At 36.2% G+C, this 16535-nt stretch overlaps 1 long non-coding RNA gene across 1 annotated transcript; it reads left to right on the forward strand.

Annotated features, from left to right (window-relative positions):
• Positions 1 to 8460: 8460 nt before the first annotated feature.
• LOC132050052 (uncharacterized) lies at positions 8461 to 16115 on the forward strand. Its single transcript, XR_009413216.1, has 3 exons — positions 8461 to 8721; positions 14008 to 14079; positions 15633 to 16115. It is a non-coding gene; the product is annotated as an uncharacterized LOC132050052 (long non-coding RNA).
• The last annotated feature ends 420 nt before the right edge of the window (positions 16116 to 16535 follow it).

A 16535-nucleotide genomic window follows, 5' to 3' on the forward strand; every position in this document is an offset into this window, starting at 1 on the left:
TTACTCACGTTTCATGCTCATGTTCAAGTTACATTCAGTTTCCGTTCGTGTTCTATACCTATGTATGCCATGCTCTTCATTTCGGCCAGCTTTACATACTAGTACTATTCACCATGTACTAACGTCCTTTTGCCCGGGCTCACTTCACGGTGCGTATACCGACTTTTCGAGCATACGCCGCGCGAGATCACCCCGCACGCCTTATCGGCGAGCCACTCCTCCCGGGTTCAACATGGAGTCTTTATATCTAGTATGCGCTATGGTAGTCCAGGGCCATGTCCCGGTAGTTAGTATTCGTACATGTTTTAGAGGTTTCATAGACAGATGTTAGTTTCCAGTCGTGGTGCGTTCATGATTACGTACTATTATGTCTTCATAATATTTCATGCTATGAGATGGTTTCAAGACTTTATTCCGCAAATTATATTTTCATGATTTATTTAAATTGCACACATAGATATGTTGTTTGATGCCCATGTTGACAAGCAAGCCATGAGGTTCGCTCGGACACATGCAAGCAAGGCCCGAGTGCCGTGTTACGCCCAGGCCATGGTTCGGGGCGTGACAGTTCTTTCATAAAGTATTTGGATTACAAATTTCAAATACTAGTAGCATACATTCTGCGCCTAGAACGGAATTTGGAAACTAAACAACTAAAACATAGTATTATTCATTTATTCGTACAATCCATTACATGGAAAAGTAAATGGTACATTTCACTGTGGGAACAGCATTTTTTCATGCTATAAGAAGCTCATTTTGCAATTTACATGTTACAACAACAGAAGCACAAATCACTATTGACCAAATGAGGCACAAACGAGGCCGGCTTTTGTGAAAAACCTGAGTCATATTTTTACCCTACCTTATCAACAACAAAATGAAAACCTTAGTCGTTTGGTTTAAGATTTAAAGGGCACCACTGTTCAAATAATGTGGACTATTAGTGCTCCATTTAAAAGAAACAGGATTATTTTAAATCCAAATCCTAAGATAGTGGAATATTTTTGGGTTTTTTTCTCGATATATAAGGATCACTAATAGTGGATGAGAATTGCCAATCTCTATTTGGTTAGTGTGCATGAGAGAATTCCTCATAAGATGAATCATCCTGTCATAGGTTTTATGTATCTTTTACCAGGATAAACTATGTAATCCACTGCTTTTAGATGGTTACTTGTCAATATGATTAGCTACAACTGATGGAACTTACAGTTATATATTCTGGAAGTAGCACATTTCATATATAGTTTATATCAGAACCCTACTCATGTAACTAGTCAAGCATATATCTAACATAGATAAGTATATGTAAACAAGTATGCATATCTTCTTCTGTCTATTTCTAAAATGAGAGTAACCTATATATGTTGTTAAAATCATGATTTGACGGGTGATACTGCCTTACAATCTGAATATGGAATGCGCAATATGGTCCATATTAACAGAATTGATCGGTATTGTAACATAGAACTGATATCTGTAGGATGAAGAGAACTAGAATAGGATCTTATGAGAATACAACCTGGACCCAAGCATTTTCCTTAATTTATTTTCTTTCAGTATTTTTCCACTATCCTGAAAATTATTCCTTCCTTGTTATGTTAACAAATTTCAAGTTACTAAATTTGTTTTTATGGATAGTTACATTTGAAATTATTTTAATGAGATATGATATGTAGACCTGTTTTGAAGTTCTAAGTGACGGAGTACATAAATGTCTATAGTAAGTAACTTTATACGTAGCAATATTTTCAGAAGCGTTATTTGGTAATTAGATATAACTGATGCCTGATGGTGTAAATAAATTATTACATGGTTGAATATATAACTTAAATCCTGTATTGATACACTAATATCCTGTTTATGGTCAGTACTAAGGATAGCTAGTGAAGTGTTACTCACAAGTTTAAGATCTTGGATTGATTTATGTAGATGTTCTCAAGATTTCAAATTGGATGAAATCGCCTGAAGGGGATAGTGGCATGCACGTCATCTACAAAAAGCGGAAGCTAGAGAAGAAGGTTGAATCAGCCGTGTCTGTGAAGGTGGTGGATAGGGTCCTCTTAACACAACTCCAGTATAAAGCTGAGATAAAGGAGATAACAAGTCACTATGTTAAGAAGATAGACAGTAACAAAGTTCGATTTGTTCTGTCTTCCCTTGGCGATGGGCTTCAATTTACTACCACTTTGCATCAAAAAGAGTTAGCAGACTGGCAGTTAGTTTCAGTTAGCAGACTGGCAGTTAATTTCAGTTCTTGCCTCCCTAAACTTATTTGTATATCCTAGTGAAGCCAACTTTTCTGAATATTGTCTTTACTGGACATGCTGTGTTTTGGTGATATGAAATGGAACAAATCCACAAGGCAGTGTATCTAGTGGCTAAATCTTTTTTTTTTTTTTTTAAATACAAATATAAAACAAACACAAGAAAACCTTCTAATAACTTCAGGTTTAAGATATGTCTCATGGAACTGCTCGTCTTTAGTATATGGCTCAGAATGAGTATTTGCATTTTGTCCTTTTGTCCTCTCCTTCTCCTCATCAATTTGAGAAACAGGTACTTATGTTCTGATTTTCTGTACCTCTTGCTTGAACACGGGTTGTCATGATGTCCATCTGCTTTTGTTAATCTTTAGATGTCGGGACTCTCAAAACATGAAATGCAATCTGTTTATGCTCATGCCAAAGGCATCTTACATCCCTCAAGGACAAGGGTATAAACATTACTATTGCCTGAAGATCAAATAACTAGTCAAGCATGTATATTATATTTAGTACTATGTTATTTACTACTCCAATTATGTGATAAGAATCAATTTGACTAATCTTTGAAAGTTAAACTGGATTAGATCAACTCAATATCTTAAATTTAATTTATAGATTCAAAAATTCTATGAAAAATATTGTAAGTTGCAAATGTTTTCAGGTCAATATGATGAAAAAATATGTTTTAAAATATTGCTCAAAGTTCATCATATCTCGAGAAGTGAAAAATTTCACAAGGGAAGCGAAGAGTACTATTTTATGTTTTATGTTGCAAAGATGGTGTGAAAAGCATATTTGGTGGGAAAATTAGTACAATTTGGGGCTTTAAGGCAAGAACTCTCAAGTTTTGCAAGTATGGGTTTTACTTAAAAAAGAACAATGTGAGCTGGCTTAAGTTATTACAGTAGCCACATTCGTTCAGAGAGATACAGTATACATGTAGCAGTTCAGAAAGCGGCACTCTCATCGGAGTTCATTATGAGGTACTTAAGGCATGTAAATTAAATTGTATTGATAATGTAAAAATCCCTTATAGCTGATAGTTTTCAAAATGACTGTTCGGTAACCAAGAAATTATTATCTGGTGTGAAGTGACGAGTTAAATTGGGTGACTGATTCAAAGCATAACAATTAACTAGTGATTGATAGTTGATATTTCCCAAAGTGATATTTCAGTGACCAAGGTGTTATTCAATACTCCCTCCGTCCCATATTACTTGTCCACTTTCCTTTTTAAAAAATCAAACTATATGAATTTTGACCAATATTTTGAGATATATGTTTCACCATATTAGCATAAAAAATTGCATTAAAACATTGAATTGATCTAATTCAATTTAGCTTCGAAAATTAGTCAATCTGACTCTCGAAAAACGGAGCAGGCCAACTAATATGGGACGGAAGGAGTACTCTTTCAATTTTGCTATAGATTGGACGCTAGTGTAGTATCCCAGAATACTCCATTCTTCCTTTTGATCTTTCCTCTTCTCTCTTTGTTTAATTTGTTCACATATATTTATGGCAGGTAATACTTCAAGTATCATTCCTCAGGATCAGCCTGTGTATTATGGTGTGCCAACGGGGGCTGAACGTCTAGCTGAGTTACAGGAGGCTGTCAAGTCCCTCAAACTTCTTAACATCGACACATCCGTATTCACACCCATTGCTGTAAACAACATGGGACTGATTAATCTTAAACGGTACATTCGTCTTACGAGGGTGTTCTTGAGCATTTCAGACCCCATAGTGTTGAAGGATACCGCTCTGGCCGCTGCCCGAGCTGGTGTATATAATCTGTCTGTGGCTGATGACGGATGGAAGTTAAGCCCACTTGGTTAGTCTGTACTCATATATAACTAAACCCGCGGCTTAATCTACGTATGATTAAAAAAATTATCATGTGGATTTATCTTATTTGACTTGCATGTGAAGAATATTTGTATTACTGCAGGTGCTTTTTAACCTGTCGCAATATGTATCATGTTCTATTTTTCTGCTTATTTCAATTCTGTTTTACCAGATATACAGATATATTTTTCTGAGGCAATGTAAATGTCTTTGAATATAAAACTATAGAGTTTAAGTTTTATGCACTGGGCATCACAATTTATGTTGTTAGATAACTAAAAGAATAATTGCAAGGGTCAGGTCTTCGTACACCCACCCTCCCCCCGTCCCACTTATGGGATCACACTTGGTATGATGTGTTGTTTTTTAACTCTATATAGTAATGTTAATTGATCATACAATTGGTTAATTAAGTGCAGTGATACTGTAAAGATATTACTACCTCTTATGGTACTCCAATATTAATTATTTGTGTGTGTGTGTTTGTGCGTGTATTTATGTGAATCCATATTATGGTCAGAACTGAGTACGGTGGAGTGGAGCTCTGTACACCAACTAAAAGTTTTAGATGTATTAATGTAGATATTTATAAGATTTCAAATTGGATGAAATCGTCTGAAGGAGGTAGATCCATGCGCGTCATCTACAAAAAGCGGAAGCTAGAGAAGAAGATGCAGAAGCTAGAGAACAAGGTGGAATCAGCCATGTCTGTGAAGAAGGTGGATAAGGTCCTCTTGACACAACTCCAGGTGTATAAATCTGAGATAAAAGAGATAACTAGCCACTATGCCACCAAGATAGACAGTGAGATACAAAGGCTTGAAGCTGTCAAGAATGAAAAGAATGCTTTCGAAGAGTGAACCACAGTGACCAAATCTAATGGTTCCATCATCCCTGTAGTGGTTGACTTTAATATACAACTAGTTGACATCCAATAGTGTTAGCAGACTAGCAGTAATTCAGTTCTTGCCTCCCTAAACTTATTTGTGTATCCTAATGATGCCAACTTTTCTGAATGTACTATGTTTACAGGACATGCTTTAATTTGTTTTGATCATGGTGAGAAATGGAATTTTCTAACTACTGTAGGTGGCAAAGTCTTTTGTAGTGTTACACCCGGCACTTTCAGAGCATGAGCATGCCACGTACTTCACTGTTGTAATGGAGTATCGGAGACGTCCCATGAAGTTTTAAAAGGTACAAGCCATGGGAAGTACGTAATAATGGAGTAAAGGATGAACTGCGATCTCGTAAGTCGTAACCGGAAAGGACAACCTTGAAACATGAGAACATGCCCATTATCAAGTATAATAAATGATAAATAGTATGTAGGGGGAGTTTTGGAAGATTCCAGGACCAAGCAAATCAAAGAAAATAAGTTTGTCGAAAATTTGAAAAAAGTTGGCAGAATTAAGGACAAAATTTTGGGTCAATTTTGGAGGGGTATATCTCCAGGTATATGCGGAGTTTTAAGATGTTTTAAAATCTTAAAGTGAAGTTCGTCGAGTCTAGTTTCCAACGCAACAAACCGCTCGTCGATAGGACATCAGAGTAGAGAATTATGGACGTTACAAGTTCGAAATCGACAGAGCAGAAAACGCGTGCTCGGTGGCGTTGCTACGGTGACCCCCGACTTTACCCACCTATAAAAGGGTCAAAACCCTTTTTTTTTCCATCAAAAATCAGATGAAAAATCTCAAAGAAACATATAGGGGTATTTATGTCATAAAAAGGTGAGAGAATTGAGTGATTTTAGCTAATCGAGGCTCGGGTAGCGCATAATCGCGATAATAGTATCGTTTGGCGGTGGATCTTGACGTGGATTCAAGTAATTATTGAAGATATTACTGCTCTAGAAAGAATAAGGTATGAATCTCTCCTTATTAATATTAATTTCGGTTATTTACGAGATAAAGTTATTAAATAGTCGTATAACAAGTTGGATAGTTGAGAAACTTGGAAAACATCGTGTGAGATGTTTTATGGAGCCTATTGGTGTTGATAATGTTGGTGTGATGTTGGTATTGTTGTTGTTGTTGTTGGTTATTGGATTGTGATTTCGGGCTAGACATATAAACAGGAGAGATGTTGCCCGAATTTCGGCAGATTCTAAATGGATTTAAATTAAGGGTTTAAGACGAGCGTATGATGATGAGCCTAACAATAATATGAATGGTCGTATATGTAGATTATGAGGCTACGAATGATCTTAAGTGAATTGCAAGACAGGAAGTAAGTTGGAAAGTCAAAAAGCAAGATTTCAGATATGTTAAGGCTATTCCTCTTTCTTCTAAAGGCATGATTCCTTTCTTATGAATCCAATAGGTGTTTTCCGAATGTCCCATGATCCCTTTCTGTGAATCCATAAATGTTTTCCAAGAATATTCTTATTCTCAAAAGCTAGAGATTCATGATCTATAGAGTTCTTATGATGCTAAAGATAAACATGTTTTATGATGGCGATGATCCTATTTCTAGAAACTCCTATGTTATAATTCCCTACATATGTTTCATAACCTCCTTACTTTCAAAAGTTAGAGTTCATGATTCAAAGGCATGACTTCTTCTTGATAATCCATAAATTTTTTCCAAAATGTCCCTATTTTTCGAGTCAAAGATTTATGATTCTATAAGCTTTTATGACAACAACAACGGACATGTTTTTACAATGTTAATACGATGCTAAAGATGAGAATGTTTCTATGATGATTACGACGACGATGATGATTTCATGTTTAAAAGTCCCAAGCTTATGATTTTAATGTGAATATGAGAATGTTGAGTTATTTTCGTGATTTTCATGATTTTTATTCATTGTTGTTGATCTCGCCTTATAATAATTGTTCCTTCAGGGTGAGATAGAGCGATAATGATTATTCCATAATATAATCGGAGGCTACCGACCTTACGTCACTCCGATATAATTGTGGCTTTTGATTGGGCTCTCAAGCATGCTTTATATATATATGTATGTATTTTCTCACACCGCGCCGCGCTATAGTCGGCCGGGCATGGCACGTAGATGTGCACACCACTGCAGTGGGCATGTTATGATATTGCCTCAGACGCGAGCTAATGATGATAACAACGAGCCTTAATGGCCGGGCATGATACTATATATATGACACCGAGCCTTAATGGCCAAGCATGATACTATATATATGACACCGAGCCTTAATGGCCGGGCATGGTACTATGTATATGTATAGAATGTTTTTTTAAAGGCTAAGCATGCATGACATCTGCCTTATGAGGCATCCAGATGTACAGGTTATCTCTCTTATTCCATGTTACCTTCCATATCTATATTATGTTGTTATTCATGCCTTACATACTCGCACATTATTCGTACCGACGTCCCTTTCAGTAGATCTTTGCGCTCGTACCCGCAGTAGGTAGGGAGATAGATCGACCCGTAGGTGTTCTATCGTTGATTCTCACGAGCACTCCACTTACTTCGGAGCTGCTGTCTATTTGGTATTGTCCTTATGATCATTGTATTCTATGTAGAGGCTCGTAGACGTGTGTGTACAGTTAGATGTTTTATAGCTCCATCGGTTCACATTGTTGTATAATATTTTGGTGGCCTTGTCGGCCTTACTTTGAGCTCTTGATACTTTACTGTTAGCCTTGCCGGCTTTATGATATACCTTATGTTGTGGCGACCTTGTCAGTCCGCATATGAACATATGTGCCAAATGATCGGATATTTATATGTTGGGCCTTTTCTGCGTGCAGGTGTTCTTTGAGTTATGGTTTACAATGTTCAAAGTAACGGATAAGTCAGGTGGTTCCCGGCCTACGGGTCGGAGCCCGTCATACTCCTGATAAGGGTGTGACATGTAGTCAATTGCTATATCTTCCATTTATCGATTTTGTCACTTAGTTGTCAAATGTGGTGTCTCAATTAGTTGCTTCATGAAAGTTAAATTGAATAACTTGGCACCTATATATGATTGATCAAACCATTAACAAGTTCAGATCCAAACGCGGCGAGCTATCAGCTTTCTGAGTAAATACAATTTTTGGTCATTTTTTACATGTGTTTTAAGAATCCGACATCTAGACAACCCATAACTATGTTGTACTCGTTCAATATGGGTACGTTATACCCATTTTTAATAATCCATTTAACTCATATACAACATACCTTTATGCCAAAACTGACTTGGTTAATTAGAAAGACCCAAGCGAGTTTGACGTTGTGTGTGTGTGCGCTTTTTTTTTCCTGTGCTAAATTTTTTTTTTTTTTTTTTTTGAAAAAAAAAAAATCAAGGTCACTAGGTAAGACCTAGTGACTTATTTTATTAATAAATGAAAGAGTTCAACAAATACAGAAAAGAAAAGAAAAGACAAAATGCGAAATTAGAAAAATAAAAAGGACATGAGGCTAGAACATCAGCCCCAAAATCTAGGGTTTGCTATTTCATCTGCGATTTCTCGCCGGAGCTGCTGGTGCTCAGCGGATTCACGATGTTTCCTCTGAGATTCAGCTAATTTGAGGAAAGACAAGTGTGGCACTCAACAATTTCTTTGATAATCTTTATCTCCTCGATTTCTTTCACCGTCAATTGACTAATAGAACTGGCTTAGATTTTCTCAGGTGAATCTCAATGATTTCCACCTCGTTCCAACTGATTTCTACTCTGATAAGCTCGTTCTTCCTCTATCTCTTTATGGCCCTTCTTCTTTTGTGTTGGAGCTGTGTTGTATCTTTTTTGTCTCCAGTGTTGACTCGGATATGTCTCTCTTTTCCTTGATTGATTCACTGTGTCACCTCCACAATTTGATAATGACTTGAGTAGATTTAATTTTTATCCATTTGAATGAGCATCTGGTGATGTTAATACCACGAATCGAATAACCATCAAATCTATCTGATATATATCAAAATTGAGTTTTGTTGGGATAAATTCTACCAATAATTGCTCTGGATGTGATATTTGTGTTGCCTGTTTCTGTATCCTATAACCAAATATGTATGATCTTGTGTGGTTGATAGTTTTCCTGCACTGGTGCTGCTTTTATAATTTTGTTGTACTGTGGTATCTCTATATATCTTTGCATATGTACCTGCACACATTAACAAACAGTTAAAAAATAAATCCTTCACATTGTCTTCCCAAAGGATTTGAATGTAAGGATGTCCTCTTTCTCCATTCCTCTTCTAGTTCCCCTTTCCTTAGCATCCCTTGATTCTCGAGTATGGTATTTGCAACTTGTCACTATTCACTATCCTTTTACCTTGGCTCTCCATGTCTTGAAATGAAGTATTGGATATCTCCATTATCCAAAGCTAAGTTAGCCGGATGATCTGCTAACTTGTTTCCTTCCTATAAATGTGTTCAATCACCACCATTTTCTCTTCCATAATTTTCCATATTTCTTCCACCATGATGACAATCTTCGAAGGCACTTCCCATGTCCTCTGAATGATATTTTTCACCAATAATGAATCAGTTTCAATCCTGATCTGATCCATCTGATTAGCTCTCACAAATCTGAGTGCCTGTAAAATTGCTAGTGCCTCTGCCTCTGTGTTAGTGCTCTGAGGATCTTCCATTTCTTTAGCTTGAGCTTGAATGACATCTCCATATTTATTCCTTATACAGAATGCCCATGAACTTCTCCTAGGATTACCCCTAGAAGCTCCATTAGTATTTATCTTGATCCATCCACTTTCAGGCATTTTCCACAAAACTTGAGTCACTTTCACCTTAGAATTATGCTTCCGTAAAGCCTCTATCACACCAGTCCATCTATAAGGTGCATACTTGAAGTTTTTCCTCCTCAAATTCATGAATTGGATTAGAGTATGCATCACCTGGTGGATGAGTTTCATAATTGACACCTTTCCTCATGTCTCATAATATTTCTCCTTTTCCACAATTCCCAAATAATAATAGCAGGGACAGCCTGATAAACACATTTAATGTGTGCCTTTCTTGGCAAATCCTATCACCTATTAATTATCTGAATAACTTGAAGATTCTCAATATTTATCCCCACTGGCCCACAAAAATATTTCCAAATAGCTTGAGCAGTTGGAGAATGTAAATAAACATGGATCTTCCACTTGTAGATGTTGACAACAATAGCATCTAGAAGGGAATTGATGACCCCATTTCTTTAATTTATCATCCAAAGGTAATTTGAATTGCCAAAACTTCCACATAAAGAAAGCTATCTTTATTGGTAATCCTTTTATCCACGTTTTCTTATAAAGGACACTAGATTCCTTCCTTTGTCTAAGCAATTGGAAAGCTAAACCTACAGTAGATTTACCTCTTGAATCCACTTTCCAATAAGCCTTATCTGCTTGTATGCTCTCCTCTGGTGGTTGAATGTTTTGCATTAAATGATCTACCAAGTCTTTAGGGAAAATTTCTCTCAATAACTCTTCATTCCACTGTCCTTCCTCTACTGTTTCTTTTACAAGAATAATAGTTGAATCACATATAAAATCTGATGGAGTAATATGATGTAATGCTCCCAATCCTATCTAGTTATCAAACCAGAAATAGGAATTGCCTTATTGAATCTTCCACCATATTTCATGCTCTATGTCATCTCTATACTTGAGCATTTTTCTCCACACATATGTACCTAACTTGATAGGAGCTATCACTGCATGAAACTTCTTCAGATACTTGTTACTCATAAAACTCCTCCAAAAGGGACTGCTTGGTCCTCATATTCCACCACAACTCTGCAAAAGAAGCTTTAGATATATCTTGTAAGCTTCTGAATCCCATTCCTCCTTCTTCTTGTAGATGACATAATGTTGTCCATGTTGTCCAATGCTTGCTAGGATTCCCAATTGAATTGCTCTAAAAGAACTTTGCAAACAGCCTGTGTATCTGTTTAATAACTCCATCAGGTGGATCACATGCTAAAAGTAGATGTATGGGCATACTCTTTAGGACATGTTTGATCCGTGTGATCTTTCCCCCAATAGATAGCAACTTTCCAGTCTAAAAGCTAAGTCTATTTTGAATCTTTTCAATCAACTCATTGTAGTGAATATTCAGCCTCCTCCATAGTAAATTGGTACCCCCCAAGTAAGTAAAAGGGAATTCCTTCTTTGGTATCTGTGTGACATTGTACACCATCTCCTTGATACTTTGTAAGGTCAAGTAATGCATGTACACTCTGTCAGAGTTTACATTACCAATCTCATGGACTGTTTATCAGCAGAGGTGAAAATAATAATATCATCTGCGTATGCCAAGTGGTTGACATATGGACTCCATTTTGGCATTCCATACTCTTTATATTCATCCTTATTATGCAAATCATTCAATGCCCTTGACAAGCACTCAGCAGCCAATATAAACAAGTTACTCCCTCCGTCTCATATTACTCGGCCACATTACTAAAAATATATGTCCCAAATTACTTGCTCATTTACAAAATCAAGATAAAATTAACTAAATCTTTCCCATCTTACCCTTAGTATTAAATGTTCTTGAAAATAGTCAATATTGATTAGAATGTATTTATTGAAGAGAGATAGGGGTAAGGCAGTAAAATACATCTTTTATTTATGATTTTTTAAGGGGCGTGCAAATGGGAAAGTGACCAAGTAATATGGGACGGAGGGAGTGGGAGATAATGGATCTCCTTGTTTCACCCCCTTGTTGATTTGAAAAATTCACATGGTTGCCCATTGATCAAAATAGAGTACCAATTCTTAGAGATGATCCTGTACACTAGATCAATAATGAATTCCCCAAAACCCATTCTCCTCAACACTTTAGTCAGAAAAAAGCCATGATACTCTATCATAAGCCTTAGCAATGTCAAGATTAATGTCAACATTGGTAGGCTTTCCTCTAATTCTAATATCATGTACTATTTCCTGAACCAATAAGATATTTTCAACAATAATTCTGCCTTTAACAAATCCTGATTGCTGAGATGAAATAATCTCTGCAAGAAACTTTACCAGCCTTTCATGAATGATTTTGGAAAACAATTTACAAGTAAAGTTACTCAAGCTAATTGGTCTCATATCAGAAAAGGTGTTGATTTCCTTTTTCTTAGGGAGTAGTACTAGATTAGTACAAGTGATATACCTTGAAAGTTCATTCCCACATAAAAAAGATTGCACCATTTTGATCATATCTTTAGAAATAATGTCCCAACAAGCTTGGAAGAGCTTTCCCGTGAAGCCATTAGGACCCCCTGCACTGTCCCCATTCAAACCAAACACAGCCTTTTTAATCTCTTCATCATCTGACATTTCATAAAGCTTCTGATTTTGTTCTTCTGTAATCATCCAATGATGGGTTCTTCTCTGAATTGGTCTGAGAAGAATCTAATTGCTTCCCGAGCTATCTCTGCTTCAGTTTCCAGCCATATTCCTGCTTTGATTATGAATACTTTGTAATTGCAATCTCTTTCTCTTTCCATTGACATAAGCATGAAAGAATTTTGTGTTTTTGTCTCCATCTTTAAACCATTGCATTCTTGCCTTTTTATTTTCAAAACTTTTCTTCAACAGCATAAAATCTAATCTAATCAGCTGTACTCTTTGCAACCTTTCTCTATTCATCTCTGTAGGATTCTGTTCAAATTTCCTCTCATGCACTAGCACACCTCCTTCAGAGAAGCTATCCTTTTAAAAGATATCACCATATGAATCCCTGCTCCATTTAGAAAGAGCTCTACCCACCTTTTTTTTAGCTTATTATGAAAGTTAAAAAAGGGGTCTGAGCTATAAGATTCCTCCCAATTTTGCTTGGCCATTTCTTGAAAATTCCAATGTCAACCCAAAAGTTAAGAAATCTGAATGATTTCTTAATAATTCTACTAGCAACCTTCAAATTTATCAGTAAGATAGAGTGATCAGAACCTTGTTTGATGAGATGTTCAATAACTAGATTAGGAAAACTATTATGCAAAGTTTGATTCGTAAGACATCTATCAATCTTTTGAAAATACATGTATCATTAGATCTCCCATTCCACCATGTATATATGCTCCCAGTAAATCAAAAATCCATCAGTAAGCAAGTGTCAATACAATGCTTAAAATCCTCTCTCTCTCTCTCTCTGTGCAATATGTACAAGCAGTCCTCCAAATTTTTCAATATCTTCAATAATGACATTGAAATCCCCTCCCACAAGCCATGGAGTAGTAATATGAGAGGATATGTCATATAAATCTTCCCATAGAGCAATTCTACCACTCCTTTCAGTACTAGTATACACAAAAGTAACCATCATTTCCTGTCCATCAACCATGTGTAAATTTGCAAGAAAGTAGCTGATCAGTGTCTCTTTGTACTTCAACTTGTATATCTGTTTTCATAAACAACCTAATATTTCCTTTACATTATTCCAAGCTGTCCCCATATTCAACCATAGTCTATACATATCAATGTGTCTCACATGTTGAAAAGGCTCTATTAAAGCAACATAATTAAACTGTTTTTGCCTATGTAATAGCACTACCCTTTCAAAGGCCTGTTGAGTGTTTACATACCTCATATTCCATATTAATGAGCGATTCATTGGGAAACTTCTTTGGTAAAATCTTTCCTTGTTTGTACTCTCCCACTGTTTTGGGTGGAACACTTTTATCTCTTACTTTGTCCTCTTTTTGCTTTTGTAATGTGTTTAGGAGAAACATCTCCTTTATTACTATCCTCCATTAGACCATTGCTAACCTATTTTTCACCTTCATCCCCAATGTCAGCCTCTATAAGCATTTTCTCTCCCTATTTATCCGGTTCATGGTTTTTTTGCTACCAATCGAGGATTGTGTTTTCCAGAGCTTGTTTGTTCTTCTTCCAATTCATCTTTATTTTGCTGACTTATGTGTACCATTGTTTCCTTCTCCTGTTGAGTTCTATCCTCCTTATTTTGTTGATTATGTTTTGCAGAAGTTACAGTATCACCTTCACCCAAGTTTGCATCCACATTTCTACTCACCTCTGCTTCAAGTGGCTTATCAGGTACTTCACTATTTTGCTTCTCTTGTTGACCAACTGATTTCTCCAACTGTTTCTCTAAACTTGAGTTCACACTAACTTGTATTTCTATATGCTGGGATACCTCTTTTCCCCCACCCTCTTGGCTGTGTATGTTATGAACTTCCATTAAGTCCTTCATTTGACTCACTTGTTGCCCAGCTGATAATTTCACTTGTTGATATGTACTTGAATCTTGTACTTCTATAGGTTGAAGTACCTCTTAGCCTTCAAGAATATGCTTCTATTTGTCAGCTACTTCTTCTTCTTTGTCGGCATTTTCCACATTTTTTGTAATTGTTCTCTCTGAATCTTGTATGACTATCTCCTCTTACTGATTATCCCCTACCTCTTTCTTCTTCTTCTTCTTCTTCTTCTTCTTCTTCTTCTTCTTCTTCTTCTTCTTCTTCTTCTTCTTCTTCTTCTCAGCTATCTATTATTTCCTTCTCCTCCATAGCTTTGTTATTTTCTATCTATTTCCCAAATGCAGCATCTACCCGTGGCCTAGCTGTCTCATTAATAGGGTTGTTACTATCTGTGTTTCCTTCTTGTGTTTCATTATGATTTTCTTGTTCCTCCTCCAAGTCCACCAAAGTGTTAAATTTGTTGCATGTAGCAGTGACTGTTATCTCTTTCTTTTTGCTCTGATTTGCAAGTCCCTTCTCAACATTGAAATTTCTGTTGTCTTTGATGGGATTCCAATTTCTCGGATTGCCTAACACTCTTCCACCTGCCAACACTCTAGCAGAATAGTTGTACTGATTATTGTATCCTCTATGATTGTATTTCCCATGATTCTTCTTCCCTTCATATCCTTATGGCTTTCCCTTCTCTTGCTTTTGTTTGCCTTTGTTAGTAGCCTGCCTTTTATTTTGTTGCTCCTCTGCTTGTAACTGTCTAGCCTTTTTTGCTTCAGTTTCTTTGTTTTCCTGGAGATCTTTATTGCTTTCCTTACTGTTGTGCACTTCATTAGAACTTTTATGAACTTTTGTCTTGTCATTCTCCTGTGGCATTTCCTCCTTTCATTGTCATACTGAGCAAGCTCTGGATGTATAATTCTAAAATTATACTCATCATGCCCCTGTAATTTACATTCCTTGCAATACTTAGGAAGGTAATCATAATGAATCTGAATATTAATAATCCTTATTGTTCCTGTTATTTCATTTTCAATATCCATCCTCACTGTTTTGGGTAAATCTAACAAATCTACTAAAACCTTGACCCTAGCATAACTAGGTCTAGTCTGGTTGATAGTAGCCATATCCAATTGTATTGGAATACCCCCTGCAAGATGCAACTGAAAAAAGAGTTTCTTTTACAAAGTATATAGGCAATAGATTTGGATACATCAATCTTGAAATTCGAATCACAGATCAATGGTCTCATTTGGTACGAATATCCCTCTCTATCTTAAATGTAATATAAAAGCTTTGATGTGAGATTCACAAAGTCTTCAAAAAGAGTTAATCTTATAAGCACATGTCGGTTTCTTAAAAAACCTGTTCTACACTCACCTTTTATTCCACATTGTGCAGGGATTATGAGACGAAGTTGTTCAATATCTGATTGTTCATATGAAAATTTCCCTACCACAACATACTAAAGATTCTCAGTGACATTCATCTGATCAACTTTTGCTTCAGTGTATTTAATATATGGCACCCCATGTAGGAAAGTTACTGGTTTCATTGGAATTTGGGGCAGCGATTGTATTTGACTATGTAATGAATCATTCAAGGCTTTTGGTTTAAACAGATCTGAATATTGTAATGGATTAGGATTGCTATTTGGAACAGTCGTAGTTTGTGAGGGTTGGCCAGCCACCATCGTGGACTGGCCACCGGCCATGGAGGCCATGTTCACCAAGCTTGAGATCTATGTATTAGGGTTTTGCATGAAAATAGGAGGTGAGAGAAGAGAGCTTTTTCGTGATTCAGTTATGTGTCTATTTGTTTATAGGTCAGAAACCTTTGTGTTTTTCTCTTGAGACATAATATAATTAAATAATTAGAAATGTATTCTCTAACAATTTAACATTTTGAATGCCACACACTTTGATATGCAAGAGGTTCTGATTTCGAATCTCACCTCACCAAAAAAAATTAAGAATATATGTTCGCGGTACCTTATTGCCAACGTGATTGCTTGAAGAATTTTGGCAAGTAAATATTTGAAGTTGCATATAGATAACGTGTGATATCGTAGCCATAGCTGGGCATGTCTAGTCCATTAGAAAACTTGTGGTATAACACATTACTACTATATATGAGGGAAAATCAAAGGGCTTTTGTAGTCCTCACAAAAATTTCCTATAAAATGTCAAACTTTTCAATTAATATGAAATCAATTTTACTTTTTGATCTTATGGTCTACTTTTCAAAAGCTATCGAACCTCCTACCTTATTTATCCTTTTTTTTTTCTATCCGGTGTCCGGAAC

Source organism: Lycium ferocissimum, chromosome 3 (assembly GCF_029784015.1).
Source record: "Lycium ferocissimum isolate CSIRO_LF1 chromosome 3, AGI_CSIRO_Lferr_CH_V1, whole genome shotgun sequence".
Lineage (NCBI taxonomy): Eukaryota > Viridiplantae > Streptophyta > Magnoliopsida > Solanales > Solanaceae > Lycium > Lycium ferocissimum.